We start from the raw sequence: 27,587 nt of genomic DNA, 5'->3' as shown, positions 1-27,587 counted from the left end.
AGCCAAATGTAGCATGATCGTCAGTTATCTCGTGGCTTTGATTCTCTTTATCTACATCTTTGCTTCCTGCCTGCTTTCGTATACGCGGATCATTCCGGTTCGAGTCAGACTTTCAAATTAATGTCTACCGTTATCCAGTAATACGTACCAGCTACTTTTGATTCTGATTAAGCGCGCTTCCGGACATTGTTCTCCCAATTATCGCGATCGAAGATGTCGCAATCCACGTAAAACAGCTGGAGATCAGCATTTCGGTTATACAGGAAGTCGAGAACATGTATTTCAAGCCGTGTAATTACTTAATTAATTCGATCGTATACCAGCATCAGATACCTTGTTTTATACGTCTGTTATCTCTTGTATCAAACGGCCGTTTTTTCGGCAATTTCGTTTATTTCCCACAAATTCATTCTTCGTTAAGTTGTTCCAATTAACCTCGCGTCTCCGTAGTCCCAGCAATCTTTTTTTAGATATAGCAATCGTCGTATACAATTTTCTCAAAACCATCGTGAAAGCCAGATTCATCGTATAAAAGTATGCAGAGTGTATTATTTCAAAGATCGTATAGTTTTGAAACCCGTTGACTATTCTGTTAAAGTTATTCGTCGCGATTATCATTTCCTTCGCAATGGAACTTGCGGAATAAAATTTCTCAACAGAAAAGAAATAATGACGTATAACTCTTAATAAAACCATAAGTCCCTTTAGTTTACTTAAATTCACAATGATAAACGATTCATGGAATCACCAGTGGCTCGAAATAGAAATGCGAAGAACCACTTGCGAGCTATCAGCGTGGAAACAAAAGTGGTTCGAGCACGTTTTCGGAATTCCACTTTAAACAACTTGGAAAACACTTTGCATGTTACGGAGGAAGTTCGCTCGAACGCGGTCAGATAAAGCTTCATCGGAACAAAGGGGACAAGTTTAGGATCCCAGAAGTCTCATCATTCAAGAACAAAGTCGCGTTATCGCGACGATGCGATGCCTCCTCGTGGAAACGATCCGAGGCAGTTCCTTGAACAATCAACGGTATCGGAGATAATCGTTCAGCAAGGTTGAACAGGAACACCCTGTACTCTGGTCGATCGCCGATTTCGGGGAAGTCCAGCCGGTTCAAACGCTGCTTCGGGGGCTGTTACTACTTCCTGGCCATGATACATGTATCAGTGATCGTCGTAGAACGCCTCCAGGGTTGGCCAATTATTTTTAAACGGACGTGTGCCGTTCATTTAACGTTTCGCTGAGTGAATGCGTGCTCCTTCGATCGAACATCGAAACGAATATCATTTCCTCGTTCAATCCGCCTTTTTTCTTCTTTTTTTTTTCCTCGATCAAGACGCGTAACCGTTAATCCTTTCGAAGACAAGCACCGAGTCCCACGCACGTAGATGATGGAATTAACTAATCCGATGCTGGGTGTTAGTCATTTGCACCGTTAACCAAGTCGAGAAGTATATTGAACGAGAATACGTGCACGTATTTGCGTTTTTTTAATTTATGCAAAGAGATCGATAGACCGTTTCTCGAGACATTCCGTGTTATTAATTTTTATCACTTGTAGATAGTGCTATTATATGTAGGCGTAACTTGCAGTTCAAGTAATAGATTTATTGTATATTTCAATTCCTTGTTTCTATTAACATTGACAGAAAAACTGATAGTTTAGTTAATTTGCAATATTATTTGATGATGTTTAAAATTTTAAAAAGAAAAAGGAAATATTTCTGTATCGTTAAGATTTCTCGCATTACTGATCGCAAATACAGATAATGTGAAATTTCATAGAAAATAAATGATAATAATTGCATTGTATATGGTAAAATTTAAAAGTGAAGTTTGTAATGTTTCATATTATATTTGATGATCTATGCACGAGCGTTTCACAGTCAAATTGAATTCATGTAGATTTATGCAAAACAATAAATGTAGTAATTTATCAGAACGATCTTTTCGCCTGTTTTAGTATTTGCTCTACATTTAATGATGATTTTTCTCATAGGGATCATACTTTCATAAATATGTATATATGTATATATAGAATGCATTCTTAAGCTAAACTAAATTTCGTATGTAATTAATTGGAGAACCTCGTGAGATCTTGTTATGTTGAAAGAAAAATATCTAAAATTATAGTTTTTATCGCTATCCCTAAATAGTATCGTTATATCGAATTTCTCGACATGGAATTAACTTTAATCGTGAACTTGATAAAATACACGTACCTTTGCTGAATTATTTATGAACTATCGAATACATCTTTTTACTCCATTCCACTGCAATTATATACTGAATTTTAATTCTTCCGGAGATCACGTAGTTGCTTGTCCCAAACCAGTCAGGACGTCGTTCAAAAGTGGTTGACATTAATTTCTCGACTCGATCAGGTTAGTACCGTATGACCTTGCGAAACTAGTGGTGACCCGTTGAATGCAAATTTTTCGCTTTAAACTTGCAAACTACCGGTATGCTTTTCTCTTGGAAATGTATTCGCGCCAGTGCTGACAAATGCAATGAAAATTACTTTTGATCAATTTTCTTGAAACTTTTCGCAAGGTATTCTACACTAAGTATGTAAAAAAGGGAGGAAATTTGGAAAACTTTCTGAAAGGAATCGAAAGTACGAAGAAAATTAAAACAACCGTCGAATGGAGTTTCTACGAACATTGTACAGAAGAGCCATTTAATTCCATAGATTTTTAAATCCATATATTTTCACAAATATACTTCATTTATATTCGACATTTTACTCGATATTCAGCACTCTTTCGAATTATTCAAATTATCTGGCAATAAACTTTTTTCACTAGTTGAAAATTTGTAACAATCGAAAAAAGTTTTTTTTTATCAAAATTAACCTTCTATACCTTCGTGACATATAAATCACCAATTTTTAAGTGTTTTATACCATTCGAAAAAGTCATGAATTCAATGGTTTATATACAATAAAACCATCGAGGCGTTCCACGACCCCTAAATCTGATGCAAGATATCGATCGATACAAATGAAAACACAGCGAATCTGGCGAATCCAACGAACCACGAAGGAATCCTTTATTCTGTTTCCGAGAAGCGTGCCGATACACATGGTTCACGGTGAGCCATCTACGATCTATAGGTGTAACGGTGCCAACGGCAATTAATTTCGCTCGTCCACGTGGCACTCCCATTCTAGCCCGAAGTCTTCAATTACGTTCTCGCTGTGAACGGTGGTGTCGGCGCGTGAGCAATACGTTTTCGAAGGGAAAACAGTGGTGGTACACGCACGAGGTCCACGCGCACAATCACACGCGGAGAGGGGCGAAACACGCATCGTGTACGTTGTTGGTCTCATGTAAAACGGATGTTCACCTCCCAGAGCGCATAATTTTTCGAGGGAACCGAAACGGAGAACACTAAGAAGGAAGCAAGAAAGGAAATTGAGAGAAGGAAGACCGTGTAAGGAAGAGGCAGAAAGAAAAAGAAAGGAGACGATCACTGGAAACATTGGTGGGGGGGGGGGCAAAGAAAGAGGAGGAATAAAGGAAAAAGACAGCTAGAGACACCAAGAGAGGTGAAAAGAAGGGAAACTGGCGTATCTAGACAGAGATAGAAGAGAACAGCGTCGAAGAATAGAGATGGAAGATGATTTGCGCTTTCATGAGAGCGACCAGACTTCTAGTGGTCGGGTAGGAGTACCCAGGGGGCTATTAACCGTTCGCAAACAATGATCTAGAAGCGGAAGTGGCTGCGTTCTCCATCCCCGGCCGCCGCTATCCTTATCAGAATTTCAGTCTGGGTAGGAGAAGGAGACAGACAACCGAAGAAGCACGAGGAGAGAGTTCCAACTAAGAGATAAGGGTAACCAAGGGGGAGTGTGTTCTCTTTCGTGTGGTCTTCTAATTGAGCGACTTGTACGACGAGTTGCCGCATCCGCGCTTCGCGATGCCACAATTCTCAGCTGAATGACGCCAGTGCCGTGATTATCTTGTAATACAAGAGAACTCATTGGCTCATCGATATGGTAATCGATATTCGAAGCGATCCATTATACCGCTCGGCAATCGTGATACTCATCGACGAGTTGCGATCTAATAATTCTTAATATAGTTATTTGTTTAAAAGTGTTCCTATATTATTAATTTAAATATTTGATGTTTTGATGATGTTGTTGTACTTCGATAACGCTATTCTTATCCAATACTGCACAATTCGTGTAGTTAATAGAGTATGACAGTAAAGAATACTTTTATTTAAGAAATACGTGCGTGAAAAATCTTATCCTTTATGCTTGTCAGCATGGAAATGGTTTTAATTAATGTTTCGCATCAAAGTTGTTCGAATTATTTTCCTTCGAAAATCATTTTATCTTTGAATTCACCACTTGATTTGTATTTTCTATTTACTAAAATCGCGGCTACAATAGATAGAAATAAAATTGCATTTCTATAATGCGGCTTGACTATACACGTTTATATATATTCATGCGGAGCATGGGACAGAAATTTGAGTGTGTAGTGCAAGTTCATTTTCGAATTTATTTTATGCAATTTAATCTACGATCAAATATGCCAGCACTTCATCGTAGGGCGATGAAACTAAGTGATGAACTAATTGCTACAAACTAGCTTAGATCAACTCTTCTAAGTAAAAGTGAGAAACGTGCTTCCTTCAATCAACTATGAAAACAATGTCCATGTACTTAAGCCTTACACAAAGATGTCTGAGCTGGCGTTCTATTTATACAATTATAGTGTTCTGGCGTTACAAGCATTTAAATGAAATTTTACACGAGCGGTAACCTTAATCGTTAGAGAATAACCGCGCGAAGCCGGTGGAAAACAATTATTTGTGGTGATATGGAGAAGCGAAATTACGAAGTTTAATGATGTTGCATCAAAGAATGCAGTTGATGAGAAACCGCTGCGGTAAAAAGCAGCTTTAGCGGAGTCGCGAAACTCCGTGAAAATTGAAGCGACAGCCAGTGCCTGTTTGCGGGATCGTTGGCTTCTCCTTGCCGCAAGGTCGTGTTCAAACGCGTTCCCATCATCTGTCTCGGATGTCAGAAGGTATGGAGAAGTACCTGTTTGAGCCATCAACGAGAGCACTAAGCAACGAGAAAGAGAGAGAGAGAGAGAAAGAGAGAGTATGAAATCGTTCGCGCATAAGGAGCCATCGACAATCTTCGTGCATTTCATTTTAACAGAGACTTAATTAGATCGGGCAGATATCGAACTAAAAATATAGCTCGGATTGTGTAAAAATGATACGAGAGACGTACGGCGCCGTTCCATGTGTTTAATCCAATTACGGTCACGTTTAATTGAATCGTTGTAACCGTGACTCGCAATAAACCATGCAGAAATGTCGAAGGATATAATTTGATTGAAGAGGGCACGAAAGATGAATAATTACAAATTTTTGAGATAATGTCATTATCGGTAATTGGGAAGGAAGAAGTACATTTTAGATTATTCCAGTTCACTTTGAACGACTTTAGGTCGAAATGTAACGTCGTTTATATTTAAGTATAGTAGATCTAGCGTTGTGGTGTCTTAAAAATTGATCTAATTTACGTACAAATAATTAACATTACACTTTATACGCACTATATGCTACCATAAATAATTTTTAGTACTAAAAGCTTGAATCGTTTTAAAGTTCCCTTCTAAATTTTATGACTTTTAATCTGGCTTTTACATTCAGATCGCCATTATCGTACATATCGTTGAAGTACGTGCTAGTTGAGATCGAAAAAGTCCATAATGAACATATTAAACACATAGGTGTAACCCCCTATAAGATATTAAGTCGAAAGTGAAGAATAAGATTTTTTAAACAAGTCTTCGTCTTCCAGAAGATCGATTTCGAAAACGTATCTTGTACAACGCACTTCATTTCTAACAGGTAGTGAATTGGCCTTGGAGTTCTTGGTTACCTTTATACGCATGGTTGACGTTGTAATTTATTATGTATCACCTTACTGGATTTTTATCGATGTAAAAATATGTATCAGCATGTTCATATCAGAGTTAAATACATAGTTATACCTGTTGTTTTCAAAATTGATTCTCTGAAACACGAAGTCTCATTAGAAACATTTATTCTTTACATTTCTTTTTCTTTTTTTTTTTTTATGGAGAATCACACTTTACTCGACAGTACTACAGTTCGCAGAACAAGCTTGAACGTTATCTTATTGGAAGATGTTATCTAAGAAAGAAATATCATTTCAAAATAATTCGTTTGATCTCGTTGAACTAAGTTGTTTGTAAGATAACGATATTCAACTAGTTAGAATCTTATGACGAATAAAATCTGATCAAGTTTGTAGCAAAATAATTTGTGCATAAAAATGTTATAAGTATTAATATATATCTTTATTGAATTTTTAAACAACAGTAAAATAATTAAAATTATCGCACATGTCTTGATAGAAATCATAACAAGTCAGATAAATATAATTCTCTTGGCTCGTCGTTCTCGACTACTCGAGAAAAACGACTCGAGTGACCAATCGTAATCGAGTTAATTCTTTACTTCTCCGCGTCTTAATGAGAAGTTTCTTAGCCAAGAAGTTTTACGGCTTCTTAGCAGTTCGTAACCGAATGAACACGGTCACTTCCTTCCGTAGAAACGAGTTCGAGGTGGCGCGAAAATTTGCTAGGAGTTCCAAGAATATTATTCCGATTTCGCTCGGAGCTGAATCCTTGTAGTAGGTATATATGTACGCATATGGTTGTACCGTTATAACAGCGAGGCGGTTATAATCCTCTCAGCTGGCTGGTGACGCTCGATTCCAAGGGTACAGAAGTATTTTTACATTTTATTGGACATCTTTCCTTGGAAGCTGTGTTTGCGGAAGATCGAGTTTCAGAAACAAACAATGCGTTCATCAGATTTCTTTTTGACTCATTCTTTCAGTGTAATTTCAGATCATTGTGCTCGATAGTCGATCTAAATGTTTATAAGCTCTTATTTCAGTGTCCACGTAAACTTTCTCCTCTTGTTTAAGCGATACAGAAGATGTCCATTCTTTCCTTCATATTACTCAATACGTAACTTAAGCTTTTTCTACGATTATTTATTAATAAAACAGTGTTGATTTAAAAATGTTAAAAAACAAAAATGTTCCATCCTATTATTAATATATACGAAACACACGAGCAGAAATTGCAGAAGAAGATGTAAATCATGCACCAGCGCGTAAAAATTAATTATAGAATATATTTATTCTACGACATTTAACATATTCTCTTTCGTTTCTAACTATTCTAAAGCTACAATTTATTCCAACTGTATAGAATTCCTCGTATACGCTTTGTTATATTAACCTATTAAAAAAAATGACTCAATTACAACGAGACAATACAAAAGGAATTATAGAGTACATCGGCTTAATGTTCGTTAAACACTTGTTTCTCTTTTTGATTCTAAAACGTAAGATATCCAGTATTAGTTCCCAGGGAAATTATCGTGTATACACTGTACATATACTATCTTACATTCTGTTATATCAACAATCTCTGGTTCACAGGAATGCGAGCATATCAGTAGTAGACTTACAGCGTTAAAACGATTAATTGGCAGCATTCGTTACCTCATTAAGAACGAATACTTAAAAGATACGGTGCCTTAATCGTACGTTGGGATTCGTGGAATCAAATGCACGCATTCACGCGCACGCGTTCCCGCACGCTAATGCCTTCTATCGAATACAAACGCGTTCCTTTGTGTGTAAATTTGTGCAAGACCACCGATGTTCTACACAGAGCTTTATGAAAAAACAAAAAATTCTTTTTAGCATCTCCTTTTCCGACTATTCCACGTCCCTTCCCTTGGAACATTCAACACGTGGTTCGAGTTTCAGCGAAATAATCCAATGGAAAATAGAATAAGATCTAGAACGTTTGGAAGATTGTCTATTATTATTATTTAATTCAACAGAGTCTCTCTGTTTGATTGAGCGAAATATTTTATGTATTTTATGGACATATTTGATCGAACGCGTTAAATATTTCATAAAATAGATATATATTTCTATTCAGGTTATCTAGATCAAAATCTTTTTTCTCAATTTTATAGGCTCGGAGAATTAACATTCTAAGCGCATAGTTGCAGGTTACGCTGGTTATTAATTCGATGCTAATTCAAATTCAACGGACGTTAACAGCTAACTATAAAATCCATTAAAGAGTAATAAATATTGAACTAAAAGCCAACACTATTCGCCGATTGAGCGAGGAAAATAGTTCTTTCAGTACCGTACATCTAATTAACCAATAAATTTTCATCGATCGAACGCGAAAACGAGTCGAAGTGATTGCATGTCTTCGGTTACGCACAACCAAGTATTTAATTTACTGCATCGTATATCTCATGAAAGTCACAGCATCGTGCACAAGTTGACAAGCATATATCGTTCTAGCTTTAATTGACACGTTCAATTCCTACTTGTAGATCCTAACCCTAATTACGACACATTATAAAAGTCACTTAATTACTTCCACTGACATAAACCAGGGGTCAATATTAATATATGATATGTTTTCTCAAATGCATGCACTTTAAGAACGGTTTTAAAGTCGAGAAACGAGAAAAATATTTTATGATATGAAGATTTATGTTCTTGGTTCAAGGTCTATTTAGCAAATGCTTTTTGACGTTCAACTGAAGCAAAGCGTTTTTACAACTGGCAATATACACTTATACTTATGTAATAATAATTTCACCGTAGAAATTTCAATCATGAAATTGATGCTGTGATTCAGTATAGCGTGGCTCTACATCAGATTTATAATTGGAATAAAGATTAATTTTCATTATTAAAATCGATTATTGTATCACGCATATAGAGGATTAATTATCATTTTGATATAATAGGAACTTATTTATTCATTTATATTTTTCGAACATATCTATCTTTAATCAACCATACATCATAAAATGTATCTTCTTCTCTGAATAAATACTAAGCAAGAAGTCGAACCAGCAACATAAACTCTCTATATTCACATGCTATCTTTCATTATAGTTAGAGAATGATTTGTGTCTTGAAATCCGCCAAGAGAGCATCCTGTGCGTTAGCCTCTAGATACTAAACGCCCCTAACTTTCTTTAAAAATATCTTTAGTGTTTCATTATCCTAGCCAGTAACTCGTCTAGCTCGCAGGCAAATGCCTTATCTCCGGAAACTAGTTCAATTACTCAACAGTGCCGAAAGAGAATATCTGCAACATTGCAGATTGCAGATTATGTCACTGCTAAGTTTCTCGATGTTCCCCTGCCAGCAAAACTTCACTGACGGATTACTAGCTCAAGGACGGCCAAACCAGAAGTATCTATGGTTTCGTTCCTCGCCATCAAGGGATGTTTCATTTTACGCTTCAGTAACACCTAGCTGCGCGTGTTCGATCCGTATGCAATCACATTTAATTTCAAAGCAACTGTAATTTACCATGCGAAACAGGGATTACTATAATTCCGTATACATTCGTTGCGATATTTGGAAAGTCAATTACTGTGTACGCGAAAGTAATTTTACACTGATGAACTATGCTCATAGAGCAGTGTGTATTCTCGTTAGATGTTTGTCGTAATGTGTAAAGTAAAACTTCCAATTCGAAAATTAAAAGCATCGTTTGTTATCTATGATAAAATTTATTTATCATTGATCTGTATCGTCTCTTATTTTTATATAAAATTTATTTTAAGGAAATTTATTAATGGTTACAATGTTAGTGCTCGATATGTGAAAATGAAATATTTCAGAAATAATACTAAAAGGATGTCTAGGTGAATTTAACTCTTTGGAGACTAATGGGACAACGTGTCCTAAAGTAACTTTTAAAAAAGTTACTAAATCATTATAATTTTTCTGACATCGCTGGTACCTGAATTTGATGAATAAAATTACATAGGTATTCTATTCTGAAAATTATGCTTAACCTACTTTTTCAACTTTCAGTAAATCTGCAGTCCATATTATTACATTATTGATATCGTTGTTAAAAGGGGAATCTGCCTCGAAGAATTAAATTTAATTTCAGGTTTCTATCTATAAATGCTACTAATACTTCGAACGATTTGAAAATATAGAGCCACCGCAATTTTATCTATTTCATTCTCTACTATGATCATAAGAAATTCTAGTGAAATTAAAAAATTTAATATCCACTTAATATTAGCCATTACTGCCATTACGCATGGCAGCATTTCAATACTGCAACGTTATTTCAAGACTCTATCGTATCAAACCAAGTTTCAAATAAATTAATGGAGGAAACCTGTTGTATCATTTTCAATCATGTCACTCTTGTTAGGAGCTTACGCTGTTTCTAAGGTCACCAGCGGGTTTGCATCCGGTCAAGGGCGATAAGATTGATTTCACTGGTCTTTACGAACTCTACGAAGCCATCGAAGGAAACTAGTCTTGTTCGCAATTTATACGGCTTGTTAGCCACAGCGTTAATATTACGTGACGTTCGACCCTTCTGCTAGATGCATGTTTTTTCGCGAGGAAGTAATATCGCAGTACTCGTTAATATTTTATTGATGCACTCTCAAATCGGCCAGTGCATCATTCTGAATTGTCACGTTGAAGATTTAGCTACAATATTTATAGTTCGCGTAGCTTACTATCTGCTTAGTTACAGATTTATCATAGACTAGAGTTTAGAAGTTTCAAGAAATAGAAATAGCAGAAGATTGTTTCAAATAAACTGTTACGACTCATAAATGATTCTGAATGATTGGTGCTTATGGAAGTCTGCTTTATGTCTTGCTAAAATTATCATCGTAGAACCGATCAAGTTGTAGGATTTCAAATCATATGAATATTAGAAATATTAAAAATAATTATTATGTAATAATTATACCTGGATTTAATACTCTATTCGAGGACTGCTTTGAACTACAAGAAGACTGTGAATATGAACGATCGTGATTGAAGATTGTGATTATAAAATACACGACTATAATTAAAAATTATGAAGTTATATAAATCGTTAATCATTTCAGTAAATTGCTATTGTAATAACAAATTTTGTCGATAGCCATAGTACCTTGAAACAATGGACCGCAAGTATTCGTTGAGTTGAATTCTTCCCTTTTGCTCGATTAGCCAACGAATTGGAATGTTCCCGGACTAGAACGATTTTTCCCTTCGTTAAGTTAAATTTCATTAAATTTTCCTACGCTCAAGATCCTTTTAGTACCTTGTATTTTTAAGTAACTGCTAGCAGAAGAAAATCATCATTGACTCATTTGATAAAAAGTTTATCGACGATAATATTATGTTTTCCGGTTACTGCGAGTCTAGTCGTAACATATCGCGTCGATTGACTTTTTTTATTCGCATTCGATTGAACAGGCAAGTGGAGCAAAGCTATTAATACTACATATCATAGAATATTTCTCGTACGCCAAATTGATAAAAATGGGCCGTTTTTTAACGTCGACTGTCTACATGGCCGAAAACATGAAAGTAAAAAGGATTTCTAATAAGTCTATAAATATTTTATCTTAAAAGATAAATGAAAGGCACTTTCTTGTATTTTTCTTCGATGAGCGATGGAATCAGAGCGTGAGTATCGCGTCACAGATAAAGATTTTTCTTATAAATAACGATAAGACTATTTTATTATTTAACACGGCGCATCAAAGCAATTATTTTAATAATGCTACTGATGAGATTGTTGCATTTTTTTTTCTACTTTCAAGAAAATTCATTGAACAATTAAACAAAGCAAAGGGATAAAATGCTCATTATGACTACTTCAAAGTAGTTATTGCTATTTGAAATTAAGACACTTCTATTGAAAAAAAAGAGAACGTATAATTCCAACTCCGTCGTATTTTAATGAGAGCAAATCGTTCTTCAAGTTAGAAGAAAAAAATGTCTTCCTTATATCGAATCGCAAGAATCGCTCGCCACCGGCGAGGAGTATCATCCTCCTAAGCACTGCGATGAACGTTATCGATAACAGTTATCTCTGGAACAGTGTACGAACAACGTTTGCTTCCGCCCTCGCTCAATTAGCTACACAATTCGTACAGAACGACCAGTTTAAATGCGCCACACTTGTTTACTCTCTTTTCGCAAATTAAATGTTCTCATTCATTAAGCGTCTATTTCCTTTCGACTAGAACAGTGTGTGTGTGAAAGAGAGAGAAGAGAGAGAAAGAAAGAAAGAGAGACGGGAAATATGATCGCGACATACATATAACGTGCGCTTTGTTTAACACGTTTCACGGTCTGTTTCACAACCTGTTTCACTGAATTTCGTACGATTACTCAGATACACTATTCCTGTGTTATAAAACGATATATACATTATACACTGTTTAAAAGATTGCGAGTTCATTTCTCCGAATGAAAACGCTATATTATGATGCAAACTGACACGAAGAGACAGTTACTGGAAGCTGTCCAAAGATTTAGTTTCACATGATGTGTAATCGCGAAGAAATATTGATAGCGATGATAAATCTAAGAGCGAAGTAATTATGCTAGTCAGTCTTAAAAGGTGACTTTGTTGATGAAGACGCGGCCGGAGCCACTCAACGCGACTTGGCTTCTTTCTTCGTATTTAATTAACGACTGAATTACCGCTGGCATGTCACGTACAGAGAGAGGTGCGAAATGATGTAGTTTCCACTCAAGGATGATAAGATTGATTCGCCTATCCCTTAAGCTTCTTGTAAAACCATTGAAGGGCTTTAAGTAATCAATATCGCACGAAAACGGAGGAGTTGCGAGCAGGGGGACGGCGGGTGAATCTCATTACCCTCTGCAGCTAAGGCCATTGTGCAGCTGAACTTCATTATCCGGACTAATTATTTCAAAGTTAGTCGAACAGTTCGCCACAATGTAATGGCGAAGGAAACGGTCTTAGTGCCGCGAGGTTTGCAGCTAGACCAAAAAGGAACAAGAAGAAGAAAGACCGACTATGCAAGAGAGAACATAATATCGCTTGGTATAAGGATCTTGCCTTTGTTGCCATTCATTAGGGTAATTACAGGAACCGATTTTCTCGTAAATACCACCGCGCAACCAGGAATTGAATATCAGTGTGTGGAAGATCGCGGCTACTGAATACCGAACACCGAACGCGCGCTCCTTGAAACACTTAGGTATTCCTGTTTCCTAATGTCCTATCAACAATCCTATTTATATATTGCACATACTGATTTCGGTGTTGTTATTTGAAAATTATTTTATTTATATCTCAACATAAATAAGAATACAATGAGGGAGATCATCCGTCAAAAAGATAGAAGCGAATTACGTCTCTAGGTGTAGCACAAAAACAATCGAGCGGCCACCCTTTTACGGTTCGAAACGAATCACCAGCACCTTCTAGCAAACTGCTGCGAAGAGCTTCCTTTTTGCTTGCCTTTCGAGTGGTATACCGTGGCAATCGTAGAAATCAACCGACATCTAGTCAACGGCAGTCCTTTCATTTACACCACGATGTCGTAACAAGGTAATACGCTTTTTGATTGAAAGCACAAGAGAACAGAGCTGTCCGCGCCAGTATGAGGATAATGTCTTACACGTCGTACATGTGTGTACGCACTTCCGTTCCTCGCAGCGATCAATTATTCCAAATCCGGCGTGTGCAGGCGCACCAAGGGAAGAACCGAAAATTCCCTCCGAGTGGGCGAAATCATCCAGGTGGAAAATTGTTTTGCCGCCATTCGCAATACGTAGAGTGGATAGGTATAACCGTCGCGGATTGGACTTATCGATTTTATTGAGAATACAGCGCGGTTCGTCGGAATACGATCCGAGCGATTGGGATGGAGGGATAGATGCCTCGTCCAGCAATCGGCGAGACGTGAAAACGCGAAATGGAAAAATTTGAGGCCAGGTTGGCCCGATCAGGCTGGTGATAGTGGTGGTAGTAGTAGAGTTTTCGCGTTTAATTGAAAAAAAGAGGACCAGCAGGGGCCAAACCTCTCGAAAGGATCCGATTTAGAATTTCTGCCGGTGCTCGATACCTCCCAACAGCCTCGAATCGTTTTCATTCGGTACAGGCACTTCCCTAGCATCGCTGGGGCGACGTTTTGCGACGCGACGATCTATGAGGAGGTCCTCAACGCGCGACAAACCGTCACTTCTCTCATGGGAATTTTCAATCCACGCTTCTTTGAACGTCGACTGCGAGATAAATCACCAGCTTTTTTCATTCGCGCTACATCCGAGGAAAGGGTAGATTCGATTCCCTAGACCGAATCTCCCGATCGAACGAAATTAAAAGGATCACTTGTTCATCTTCTCTACCTACTGAACTCTGGGTGTCTGTCGCGGGCGATTGACTCTGTCGTGACTCTACTTGACGGTGACAATAAAATAACGAACGCGCGTGAAATACAGCGATAAATTAGAGCGGTAGGATCTAAACGGCAAGGGAACTGTCATTCGTGAGAAATTACGTACCTTGGTCGAGTGTCGTTGACTGGGACGGTTGGCTGATGGAACCAGGGTAGATCGACGACAAGACGTGGTGGATCTCGTACGCGAGATAGACTGTCGTAGCACTCGAATGGCTTTCTCTCTTTTACTCTTTCTTCATTTGTCTCTTTTGCTATCTCTCCTTCTTTCTCTCGCTTTCTCGCTCTTTCCCTCGCGTGCCCTTGGACTTGAGCCCCGTTCACGGCCACAACCAACACAGAAATGCTGGGATTGCAAGGCGTGCGGCCACTTTTCCTGCCGGTACCACCAGGTGGGGGGATGTGCCCGGTTGCTGTTGGCAGGTGGAATGCTCAACATCACCGCAACGTACTCACGAATTATTAGTGCGACGGGACGTCCTGGAAAGGGAGAAGGAGAAGAGGAGATAGTGGTGTGTTTGCCTGGATAGGTAGAGGGGGGAGAAGAAACGATACTCTGGAGGGGATACTAAAGGGAGGAAGGCCCCCGCGATTCGGGCAACTCAACGTGTGATTTCAAGTACGTTCACCGGCACTGCGCTTCCGCGGTTTCGCGGAATGAGCCTTTTGGGTTCCTGGCCTTGCCCGCCTTCGCTTTTAAGGTCTTTGGACGCTAAATATTGCTGGTTCCTCACACGCCTCGCTCAACTTATCATCCCCGTCGTCTCGCTTCCTCATGTCAGCGGATACTAATTATTTTTTCAATTATTTTCCTCATCAGCAGCTGAAATTCCTTTTGTAGCCATATTCGCGTGCGAAACAATAAAAGTCATTTGCAGCTCGTCTATTTTTTAGCATTGAAGATCGTTCTATCGGATTCAATTTACCTCGTATAATTGCCAATTACATAGTTAGTTAGTATAAACATCTGATGTAATGAAAATTAAGCTTTTTTCGCTTTTTAATTCGAGCTTCCGGAACACTTGACGAAAATAACGTGCTTTAAAAGAATAGGAATTATAATTTTATTGTGTTATTTGGTTTTTGTTTCCTGTTGTTTAATGGTGTTTGATGGTCGTCATTATTTTCATAGATAGCAAAATGACTAAATAAGAGAGATCCTTAAAGAGGATATCCAATAGGAGGTTTCCTTTCTTTTTTGCTGTAGCTAAACAACGTTTCACGTTTCTTGCTTTAATATTGCACTTGAAATTAAAATTTACTTTCAACCCGTTTTCGTTGCCGTTAGTTTCTCGTGCACTTTGGGTAAATGGTTCGTAGACGTCGGAATATGTAATAGTGCGATAATACGGTACTCGAAGATTATGATGTACGGTTCACTATTTCTTTAATTACAGTTAACATAACATACTTATGACACACAGTGTCAATTTTTAATTTCTACGTCCTTTCGAGCGCTATTAATAATTTCAAATTTTTGAACCATAAATAACTTTCATTTTTATTCTTCTTCTTACTAATTTGTTATAATTTAATTGTGGATATTTATTGGCACAATTAAAGAAACAAAATTTAAGTAGGAATTTGTTTTACCTATTAAATATTCAAACGAGTACTCTACTTTGATTATCTTATATATTCTTGCACATTGTATGCATTCTGTGCAATTATAAAGAACTTGCTATACCATGTTTTCTCGTGTTTTATAATTTTTTCCCATTTAACGCATTTTTTAACCTTACACGAAGATCGTAATCTATAGAGACGATGTTCAGCGGATATGGTGAATGTGATAAAACTGACCATTCAATTGCCGTGTGAGTTTTGCTACATGCGGTCGCGCATTATCATGCAATGGAACCACATCCTTGCAATTGATATGCGCACAACGTCTTTCCTCAAGTTTTTGCTGCACTCATTCCAATTTCTGGATGTAGGTACGTGTTACGATTTCAGGTTTATTTTCGTTCAATTTTACAAATTACAAGGATACATCTCTTCCATTAGTATCTGTATTAGTATCTCCCTGGTAGCCACTGCAATTTCCCATTTTAAAAAGATGAAAACAGTGACGCTTAGACAAAGAATGTGCATTCATTCATTGGATATACAGCTTCTATATTGTATCATTTATGACGTTGTATTAAAACTTTGCATTAATTATAATGTTCTTTTAACGTTTAATTTCATGTCATTGAAAGTTTTGGTTAAATAATGATTTAGCTTAATTCTTTTTGTATAAATTTCACATCGTAAGTGTTATCATAACTAATGCAATTATCAATACCTATTTGTATTTTATAAACAATAGAAAAAATTTATTTGTTGTATTTGATACCAGTTATTTAGAGTCTTATTTATTTTCTGTCGTTCATTTGGAATTCGTTATCATTTTATTATACTGGCAATTACAGTTGTGTCTAGTAAATGATCTTATTCCAGTTTATCTTTGAAATTTCTTGAATGAAACTTTAAAAACCATTTACGCATTGTCCGATGTTATTATGTCGTCACCTAATCATACACGTTAAAATGTCTTTTTCAGTCGTCGTTAATCTCTTGTTTGAATACCCCGAGACTCATACGAACGTGTTCACTTTCAAGTTTTCCACTATTTTTAATTCGAAATCACACTTGAAACACGCTGATTAGCTTCAGATCAGTGACCAGAAAATTGCGAACATGTATTTATTACAGAAATAGAAAAAATATTACCTGCAATGTGCCACATAAGTTTCTCCAAGAATACAAATTTCCTTTAGTCACAGTGGAAGTTATTTATAACTCAACTTAATAGTTCAATTATTTACAATTAGTTGCACTAAAGTTTAATCGATACGCACCGGTTTATCGTTCTCTCGCAGGGTGTATTATAGAACTTCTATAGGCTGCATTACGAACGTTTTCTCGTGATTGATTTATTACAATGTAATACTGCTTTATCTTCCATAATCATTCCAGTTTTCTCTGTCCAGTTAAACGCGTGGAAGTTGATCCTAACAAGCTTACGACTTGAGCATCGACTTCGTTTGCCGAACTACGTATTTGCATTACTTCCCGGTCGACAACTTTCGAAGTAGAAGAAGTTGATATAATTTTCGTATGCAGTTCTCAAATGAGGATTTTAGTGGAAAAGTAGTAGGATAAAATATTTAATCTTAGAAAACTATGGTAATGGTAAATTTTAATAGTATGCCTCGAAATATCAAGACACGTTGTCTTAATAGCATGTAAATTCATGAAATCTTGTAGATATCGTAAATACCTTATATCACATATCGTCGCCTGTAATTACCTTGTCTTTGAAAAAAAGTTGTAGTTGTACTACTTTCCTTAAACTCCTTGCGTGATAGTAATAATTGATTCTCCTATTTATTGTACAAGTTCTGCAAGGTATCTTCTAATTATATTCTCTCTCCGGTATTAATAAACGTATCCGACGAAGACAGAGAAATTACACGAGCTATTAAGATTAAGAACAGATACCATCAGCACAAGATTTAAATTGAAAAATTCTTTTCACAAGTAACGAAACAATCAACTGTCAAAGAACTCATGGCAATTATATCCTCCGTGTTCGCAACATTATCTATAATATATAATTGTTCTCCACGGGTAATCTTCGCGGGTTAATTTCCAAAACGCACGATAGTACTTTATCATATCAAAGTATCTCACTCAAAGGAAGGAAGAGAAAGAGAGAGAGAGGGAGAGAGAGCCTTCTGACCATAAACACGCTGACGAACGTCTTATCCTTTCTCATTCCTATTCTATAATTACGTTTCGATGCGATCTGGATGGGTCGTAGATGGCGTAACACGCAGAATACGTCGAATGAATTGCCATACTCGTATTCGCCGCGCGTCCCGATATTATCATCGGGTAAAATAATATCGCAAATGATTGCCGGCGAACGTGATCCCGTTCTTTAAGCCCGGCGTATATACCGCATTAAAATGTAGTAAAACGGATGCCATAAATCTTCGAGCTACTTCGCGGCTGCGCACACATCGCGCTAACGTTAAACGTTCAGGAAAACGTCAAGTGGATCTTGTCCGAGCAACCTGTTCGGAAGCTTTTCATGCGCGTTGAATCTTGGCTACCACGAACTTGACTCACACTCGTCAAGGAATTGTCATGGATCTCTTGACCGTTTGCAAATCGTGCTGCTCTTGGCTGCTGGATATTATCCCTTCCCCCCTTGAAGGTTCAAGCGACTTAATAGTCCTGGGAACTGTCATCGAGGAACAAGCACACAGAGAACATGTGGAGCAATGAGATTCGCGTCATCGTTTTAAAGATACAACCATGTGTTAAGTAACAGAGGCTATCAAGATATAAGCGAACAGCGTAATAGTTCGGACTTGTAGCCAGCGCGTTCGTTTGATTCCGTTCCGGCGTTTCGAACTGGTTACGCTTCACGTCGTAGCCAACATTCTAACGGGCATTTCTATTAGCAGCCAGTCTCTTCTTAGGGACTACGATTAATTTCGCAGAGCTTAAGACAAGTAATACGATTCGAATCCTTTCAGTGTGAGGCGAATGAAGTTAGCTGATAGGTTTATTAAAATTTATGTCGCATGGTGGGCTGCCAGGAGAGTGCGTTGTTTGTGGATATTCCTTTGGGATAAGATATTGGGAGAAGCAATGCAATTTGAATGCTTTGAGGGTAAAATGAGTTTATGGAAATTTACGTAGGATTACGGGTTATTAGTTGCGTGTATTGTCTATGGAAACGTGGAAAAATATATTGGATATAATCATTAACCAATATGATTCTTTAATTTTACACCGATGACGCTATAGCTGAATCCTTCATTACTGTAATTATAATTATAATGATGAACTATAATTATGATTATTGGTTTAATATTGCTGTGAATGATTGTAAATAAAATGAGAATTATACTCTCTTTAAAATACAATGTTATTGGTTAAGAAAAATTAATAACACGAAAACTCATGTCAGCTTATTGATACTTATATTGGGAGGAAATTATGAGCTAAATCAAAATGTATTTAAACGTTGATAAATTAAGACGATATTTTATATGCCAATATGATAGATAATATGCTACTTTCATCCAGGATAGAATTGATATTTATTATATTATATGTATATAGAGAAATTAATGGAAAGTATGTCTGATGAAAAATGCTGATACTTCTACTCCAATTTTGTTCTTATTTCTGGAGATGACACTTAGATAACTGTAGGTTCAGCTTTGTCTACTAATTTAAAGGGAGTAAACAATTCTTACGCAATGCAATTATCTAAGATTGATTTAGTTATATCCTTCATCAGAAGATCACGTAATCAGAGACGCTAAAAAGATGGAAGATACGATACGAGATAGTTTCTAGTAGAATTAAATACATCCTATACAACTACATGAAAGATCGCTTTCATCTTCATCAGATATAACGAGTACAAATCTTTCGAATAATTATTGCATGCAGTTAAAATTCTATTTTGTCGTTTATCTCATAAAATCTAACTTTTAAGCATCGATCATTGCTTTTTATAATGCGCATGGATTTAACATTTTACTTTATTGATTATTGCATAAAGTCCAATTTTTAACGAATCATGGTTGCCTTGTATAGTATTTATTGGTGAGCATAGAAAAATTCAGAATTTGCTCTTACAAAATCTTAGTGGAACGTGTGGGTTGGCGTTATTGGATATTTCCTTATTGCACCAACTTTTCTTGCACCCACGTTCAAGAGTAATGGCTGCACGTTTCGCTTAGAAATGTTACGGTATATTATATTAGAATATTCACACACTATTTTAAGGATACCAGAAATGTGGTTAAGCAGTCTATTACGGGTGTTGATATTTTGTTTTATTATTTTTGCTCGAGACATGTTAAACTAGTCAATCGTAACGTTTTCTTTTCCGATTCAAGAGTTCTGCATTTTACTGTTAATTGTCATAACGGCATTTGAGATATTGCCAAATTTCTGAACAATATCCAGTAATCATTGTTACTTTCAATTTTTATGAGACAAATTGGAAAATCAATGTTGGAATTTGAAACATCCTTTACTTGTACTGGTGAAGAAATGAGTGTTCAGAAAACAAAATAATACAAGCATTTTTATCATTAATTATAAATTAGTTCTAAATACATTAAAAATTGGTTACAAATACATTGAGCCCAAACTACTTCAATTGTAGAATTGAAGAAGACAATAAATAATTATATTAAACAATATAGCAGCTGGATCTTATTCATAATTTGCAATTGCCTTACCATAGTAATTCATTATATCAGTTAAGTCAAATTAAACAGACTGTAAACCTAATGAAAAATGAATTTCAATTTGAAAATATTTGTTACTGTTATACATATAATAGTGTTCACTTCTATAAATATTTCTATAAAATAATTAAAATCAGAGAAGCTGTTATATATATTACAAGCTAAGAGCCACATTGTTTTTAAATTTCCACTACGGACAATAAAGTTCTAAATTTTAGAAATTTATAACAAAATGTCTCACACAAGGTGTGATGCAAAGTCAACAGTGAGGAACGAAGAAATTGTTAGCATATCTTTGTAGATTCACTATTGCACGTTGTGAATAATGTACTAAAGACAAAACTAAAGTGTCATAAGTCTTCCGATAAAACGGGGCAAATGTTACAGCATTTTCTACGAAGCTGTAAACATTTTCTAAAGAACACTTACTTGAAGAAGTTTCTTCTTTTTATGCGATGTTAGAAGTTGCATTTAACGTGCACCAATCTTCACTGTCCAATAACATTAATTTTCTGATGATTTACATACAAAAATGGTACTTTTATTATAAGGTATTTAAATAAATTTAAATATTCTTTATATTCTGAGCACGATTCGTGCAATTGTTAAGAATCAGTGGATATCAAATAAATCAGAAACCTTATTTCTCGATATGGTTAATATATTCGTCGGCGGAATCCCTCGGGCTGTAGACTGTAGATTGCTTATTCGTGCAGCGCTGCAACCATAGATGACAAGTAGCTGTAATCGTATCAAAGCACACACGCGCGTATGCGTAGGCGTAGATAATCTAAATAAATATTGCGATATGACAAATGCGCTAGTGTATCAGTGATTTTATTTGATGCCTAGGGAAATGGGAAATACATTCATAAATGTTAACTAGTTCAGATTAAAACGATTATAAACTGTATTTCATTTGTTAGACTCATAAAACTCGTTTATCTCTGTTTTACGAAACTGATTGTTTCGGAAATGTTTTTGGATTTATGGGAAATTTAAAGGTGCAAACATGCACTGAGTGTATATACTACGGTAAAATATATAAAATATTAAATGTACAGTACTTGTCGTAATATTCAATGAAAATTTATCTTTTGCTCTGTTCATTTATTTTCATCCTATCAAAAATAATCAAGTGTGCATAGTACGTACATTTCAAAATATTCGTGGCCTACATCTCTTTAGACATTCATATTACTATGTTCTTGATTATATTTATGTTTGTTATTTTTCTATATTATAGTATATTTTCTATATATATTACAGCGTGCATATTTCATATGCAATTCTTCAATTATATTGTATGAATTGACCCCAAACATTCACTGGGTCTTAGATCAGGATCAGATCACGTAAGCAATCACGAATTTTATCCAATTCGTGTAAATAATCTTCATGCAGTGACTACAAAAAATATTCGTACATATCCTTACTTTCCAATGAGACTTCTTTCTTTTCTTCCTTTATCAGCTTCTACAATTTATTTACATATCAAATTTTTGTATCCGTATGAAGAAATATTATTAAATGATATGAAATTTCATACGGACTAATTGATTGGTATGATAAGTCTACAATAAATACAATGTTATACGTATTCTTTGTAAGTACTGCATCTAAGTAATCGTATGATATGGAGCTTTTGCATGGACTTAGAAAGACAAGCACGTCATATACAGAAAAGAATTGTTATTCTATTATCCGCATATCAAACTACGTTCAATATGTCCGAATGTATACGTACGTTGAAACTTACTATGGCGTTTAATAGGATATGTTGGTACGTATGTAAATTGGTAGCGCAAACGATTCGCGAATCGACACCGTACGAATAACTGTGACTATAATCGCATAAAGCGGGGCTGGTTAGAACGCGGAAATGTATGAACGCGTTGTTAAGGGTGCGCGTAACAAATGTACGTACGGTTTAACGACCAGAGGACTCATTCTGAAACCAACTAGAAGGGACGTTCTGCAATTTGCAACGCGACCTGTCGGAGATAAATGTCTCGCATTGTTACCCAGCTCGAGTGTTTCCAGCAAAAAGCCAACGGGGCTCTGATGTCACCGCTGGAATCCTATAAGCAACCGATTACAACTTGGTGACAGTTCGTTACGCACTTTGACGCAATTATCGCTCAAACCCACAATCACATTTTCATCATAAAGCGAGTAGTCCGATTAACGATAGTGGCTGACATTTATAATCGTAATTTGTTTCTTGTCGATCACATTTATGCTGCTATTTATCTAACTGATGGTATGCAAATGAGGTATCGAGAGGAATACTGCACTCCTTGGTTAAAATGTTCTGTTTAGCATTTTTCCATTTTTCAAGATATTTTGAAGTACGTATTTAAAATTCCTCGTGCTTTTAACGTTTTAAGTAAAGTTATACACTCTGCAGGTCGTTATGAAATAACGACTGGATCTTAAATTAAACGAAGAGAAGCAAATAGTACAAAGAAAATAATTGAAGTTCAGAGTTTTTCAATTTTGAAATGTTAAAGATAGAATAATAAGAAAAGGTTCAGAATCGGATGGTATACTATCTTTGTAACTGCAAATTTCAATGTTATTATAATACGGTGCGTAATTTATTCAAGCATTGCGTAATTTTTGTTTCATACCATTGGAACCTAATTATCGGTTGGACAACGATATTCATTATCACATACTTTAAGTATTGATTTATGTGTCATATCACTGAGAAAAAAAAACTGAAAAGGGTATTTCCATTTTATCCTTTCTTGGCTGGCAGCACCCTACTTTTCATGTAAAAGACCTCGGTAAATCTTACATACGAGACAACATTTTGCTCCTATGTTTAATAATTTTCAGAGAAAACACCATATAACATTCTAGATAGAACCCCTTGCACGCCATTGCCCGTTTCACCTTGGATAATATAAAATTCCATGAAAAAGTGCTATGCAAATGCTGCGACGTAGTATTAAATCAAGTAACCGAGATGCTTTGTAAAAATTGGCAAATTATATACGTAGAAATTAAAAAGTCGAATATTCTCAGCGTACTTGCACTCATCATGAACCTGTTCATAGCTATTATTGTACAATATAGCCTTATCTGTTCTTTTTCCATCTCCTAAATATACATACGTCGTTGTACTTGGAGAAAGATGTCGTATTCTTTGAATTCTGCATTTTCTTATATGCAAAATTCTTTTTTATCCTTAAGGTCTATAAGACTTTTTCAGTAACAGTGCTAGTTCATAGCCGCGCATTCTTTTTAAATTAGAAACCTAACAAACAAGTGGAATTGAATGTTTTGCTCTTATTCAATACGAGTTGAAGAGTAGAAAAATGATTTCTTGCAGCGATGATATTGTTACAGGACGATAATGTTAAAGCGAAATTCGCATAGGGTGAAATAAATTGATAATCTTGAAAGGTGAATGGTAATAAGAAAAAAATCGTAATTTCTAATGTTGTCTGCGTCACCATATATGTAACTGAAAAACACTTATTTATGTAGAATATTATATTTATTATATTATAGTATTATACTTATCTATTTAAATAGAATTCTTTATACATATATCCATAAATTCGCCTTATAACGATGTATTACAATCCGAACAAGTTATTTGTAAACGAAAGTGAAAATTGCAAAATAGAATAAAACTCCTTTCATAAAATTCAGGATGCCATCGCATCATTAAGATATTTTTATAGTGGTGCGTAGTATATTCCCTGTTTATTTGTTTTCTTGATAGCAGCACATAAAATGCGAAGATATCTATCATGATATATATGGGAAATAATTAACAATTTAGGAATATAATTCAGTATACTACATGACGTAACGGTGCATACAGTAAATACTATGTAAACTATTGAATATAGAATTGAAACCCGAGTATGAAATAATTAACTCTCAACATAAGATAATTGACCGACTGGTTAAATAGTAATTACATCCCAATTTGAATATATTAAGCGATGACTGACTGAGTGGTGAATATATTACATGTTGATTAAGTTCTACTAAACAAGCGTTTCATTGTTAGTTAAAGAGAAAACGACTTGAATGATGTTAAAATGCAACATAAATACCGGAATGAATCTAAATGAACTGCAATTTTCTCATAGAAACTATTTCCTGCTTTAATTAAAGTACATGCTATTTATATATTAAAACTGTTTAACAAGTAATTCATCAGCGAATCACATAGATCTACCATGAGTGTCTGAACCCCTTCATTTATTTCTCACGACTGGGAAATACTCGTTTGTTTTGAGCAGTGCTGTTGAATAAAATTTTTCGCTGTTAGTATAATTAGATTGTGGATCTTTAGAAAATTCATATAACATTCAAAAATATATAAAAAATGTTCAAAGTAAAATTCTGTTCGCAATATTGAAAATTTCAAGAATAAAACAAATCTTTTAATTAAAAGCTATTTTCAAGGGGCTTACATTTTTACATTTAACAGGATCTTTTCATTTTTATTTACGACAAAAAGACATAAAAATTAGAAAATTAATAAAAATGCACTCATCGTGTTTCTCTCTTGTCATTTTCATATAAATTTAAATAAAAATTCACAATTCTAAATATGATTATTTAGCTCAATTAAGAACATACGATACTTATACAAATAAGCAATATGGTTCGTTTCGAGCAACTTGATGTGTCAGAAGTATGACTCAATATTATAATTAACTTAGTGCTGTTTTACTCCGATACAGTACCGTTAACCAGTCGACACGAATCGTATAATTAGCACATTGATTCCGTAAAAAAATTGGAAATCGTATGGGGAAAAGCTTTTATTAAAACGGTGTATTATAATACGAAGCAGCGATATAATGCATTAGTGCACTTTTAACAGGATGTACTATATGTATCTCGTAAATGTTCTTCTTTCCTGGTAATAAATATAATACCAGGTCGGCTAGTGAACAACACTCATCAGCGAACAGTAATGCCAATTATTGCGTTAACAAGTGGCAACATACGAACTTTTCTTTCTATATTAATTACGTCGAAAATAAGGATATGAAAAGTTTCTCTCGTTCTATAGGAGAAAAATTGTTTATGGACATGTTAATGCACGTTGATGACATAGTCATAGTCAATTAGTCACCTGTATCGTGACAATCCATTTTCTTATAACGTATCATAAATATGTTTCGTACAAGCTCCTGGATGATGATGCCTGGGTCATTTCTGATTTACATATTCTCTGAATCACGTTCGTATCATTCTGTTGAATTATACGATTTCACTTTTTAAACTTGGCAAAGATAGGATATTATAGAATTTTATTTCACTTATCATCGTCGTTGAATCTTTATTACTTTATGAAAGCCACGAAGCCATAAAAAAGTTATGAAACAAAAATTACAGGCGTTATAAAATTGTCACAAGTATATTAAATAACGATAATTACAAAATGAAATGTCATCATTAACACGTCTTCTTTCTCTAAAACATCACAATACATGGAACATCAGATGTGGGTTGCTTTGTTACGTTCAGTGGTTAAGCCTCGGTGGAAGATTAAGACAATTACAATGAAACGCTAATAATATTAATCCCTTCGCTGCGTCGCAAATATCGACTAATTCTTTGTTAAAAGCATATGTACGCGTTACTTATAACTTAGAGTCGTTATACAACAATTTATCATATTGCACAAAGTATTTAAATATTCACGCTTAATATATTTTCCCAATTATCAGAAACTGCTACTAGCACTATACAAAAATTACTTCCATTCTAAGCTTGTTATAGTGACAGCTATATATTCTTAAATATGTATTATCAATTATCTGTTTAATATTAAAATACATATTCAAAACACAATGTACATAAAATTAAAGATCTCATTTCAAACGAAGCGAACATTTTCGATTTCCGATTTCCGATTTCCGTTAAAGCCGTATTGCAATCGTGGGTACTATGTCAACCCTATTTACAATTCCTCTGTATTTTCTGGCACTTGATTGCGAACAGTCGAAGGGATACAATAGCCATCGCACACGCCCACTCTTTTCCAAACAAATCGAAAGACGATAGAATTTCTTTCGGCCAGTTTACATTCGAGACCCCAGATCCCGGCTCCCCTTTACAACGACGCGAGGGACAATATTTACGTGCAGACGATCAAATTTGTCCACTAGAATAGGAATAAAAGAACGAAAATAAAAACGAGAAAAAAAAAGAAAATGGACCAGCAGAAAAAAAGTAACCGTCGACTAACAAGGCCTTTTGAAGCCGGCGGTGTTTATAACATCATTAACTTTCGTACAACAACCGGCTGCCCTGTTTTCATTAGTTTGTTGGCACATGGCACATACTATCGATACAGTGACACTTGCCTATTGTGTTGTCCGAGTGTAGTATTGATTTGTCGGGTAGTACTAACACTGTTCGCTTTTCGCGTGGACGCGTACGTTTTTGATGTTGCCGAACCAAAGCTTTATGTACATTTATATAGCGCCTGCTTGATACGTCCTATCTGCGTAATTCAACAAAAAGCAGCCGGAATCCGATGTAATAGTTTTATTCAGCTTTGACGTACACCAGTGTCCATTGATCTCGTGAAATTGTCAAAAACCGATTAAAAAAAAAAAAAAAGAAACAAAAAAAGGAAAAAGAGAAAAAGACACTTTTGCATGATTGCTGTTTTACGTGTTGGAAATATACGCGTGTATTGTCGTGAGTTTCTATAAAGTAATTTTATAATCCAACAAATGTTTCGCCGAGGATGAAACATTATCTTAATATTGATTGCGATTTTTGAAATTTTATATAATCGTTACTTTCGGTAAGAATTCTAGAGAATTGAAATGAAGATGTAGATTATGAAGTAAATTTTGAATGCCTTCAATCGTAAAATATTTTTACAGGGAAACATATGCACATTACTAAGTAAAATAAGTACGTTAGATTCACTTTTATGATATAACGATTTGATAAATGAAATCAACAAGTAAATAATCTCTGCATGGCAACACGTTTGTGATAATG

At 35.5% G+C, this 27,587-nt stretch overlaps 1 protein-coding gene across 3 annotated transcripts in view; it reads left to right on the top strand.

Annotated features, from left to right (window-relative positions):
- LOC100645758 (autophagy-related protein 16-1) overlaps positions 1-27,587 on the top strand; it is a 601,658-nt gene that overhangs the window by 505,076 nt on the left and 68,995 nt on the right. The gene's annotated exons all lie outside the window — the stretch shown is intronic.

This window comes from Bombus terrestris, chromosome 9, assembly GCF_910591885.1.
Source record: "Bombus terrestris chromosome 9, iyBomTerr1.2, whole genome shotgun sequence".
NCBI lineage: Eukaryota > Metazoa > Arthropoda > Insecta > Hymenoptera > Apidae > Bombus > Bombus terrestris.
Note: the sequence above shows the minus strand (reverse complement) of the source record. Positions and strands in the feature narration are given on the sequence as shown.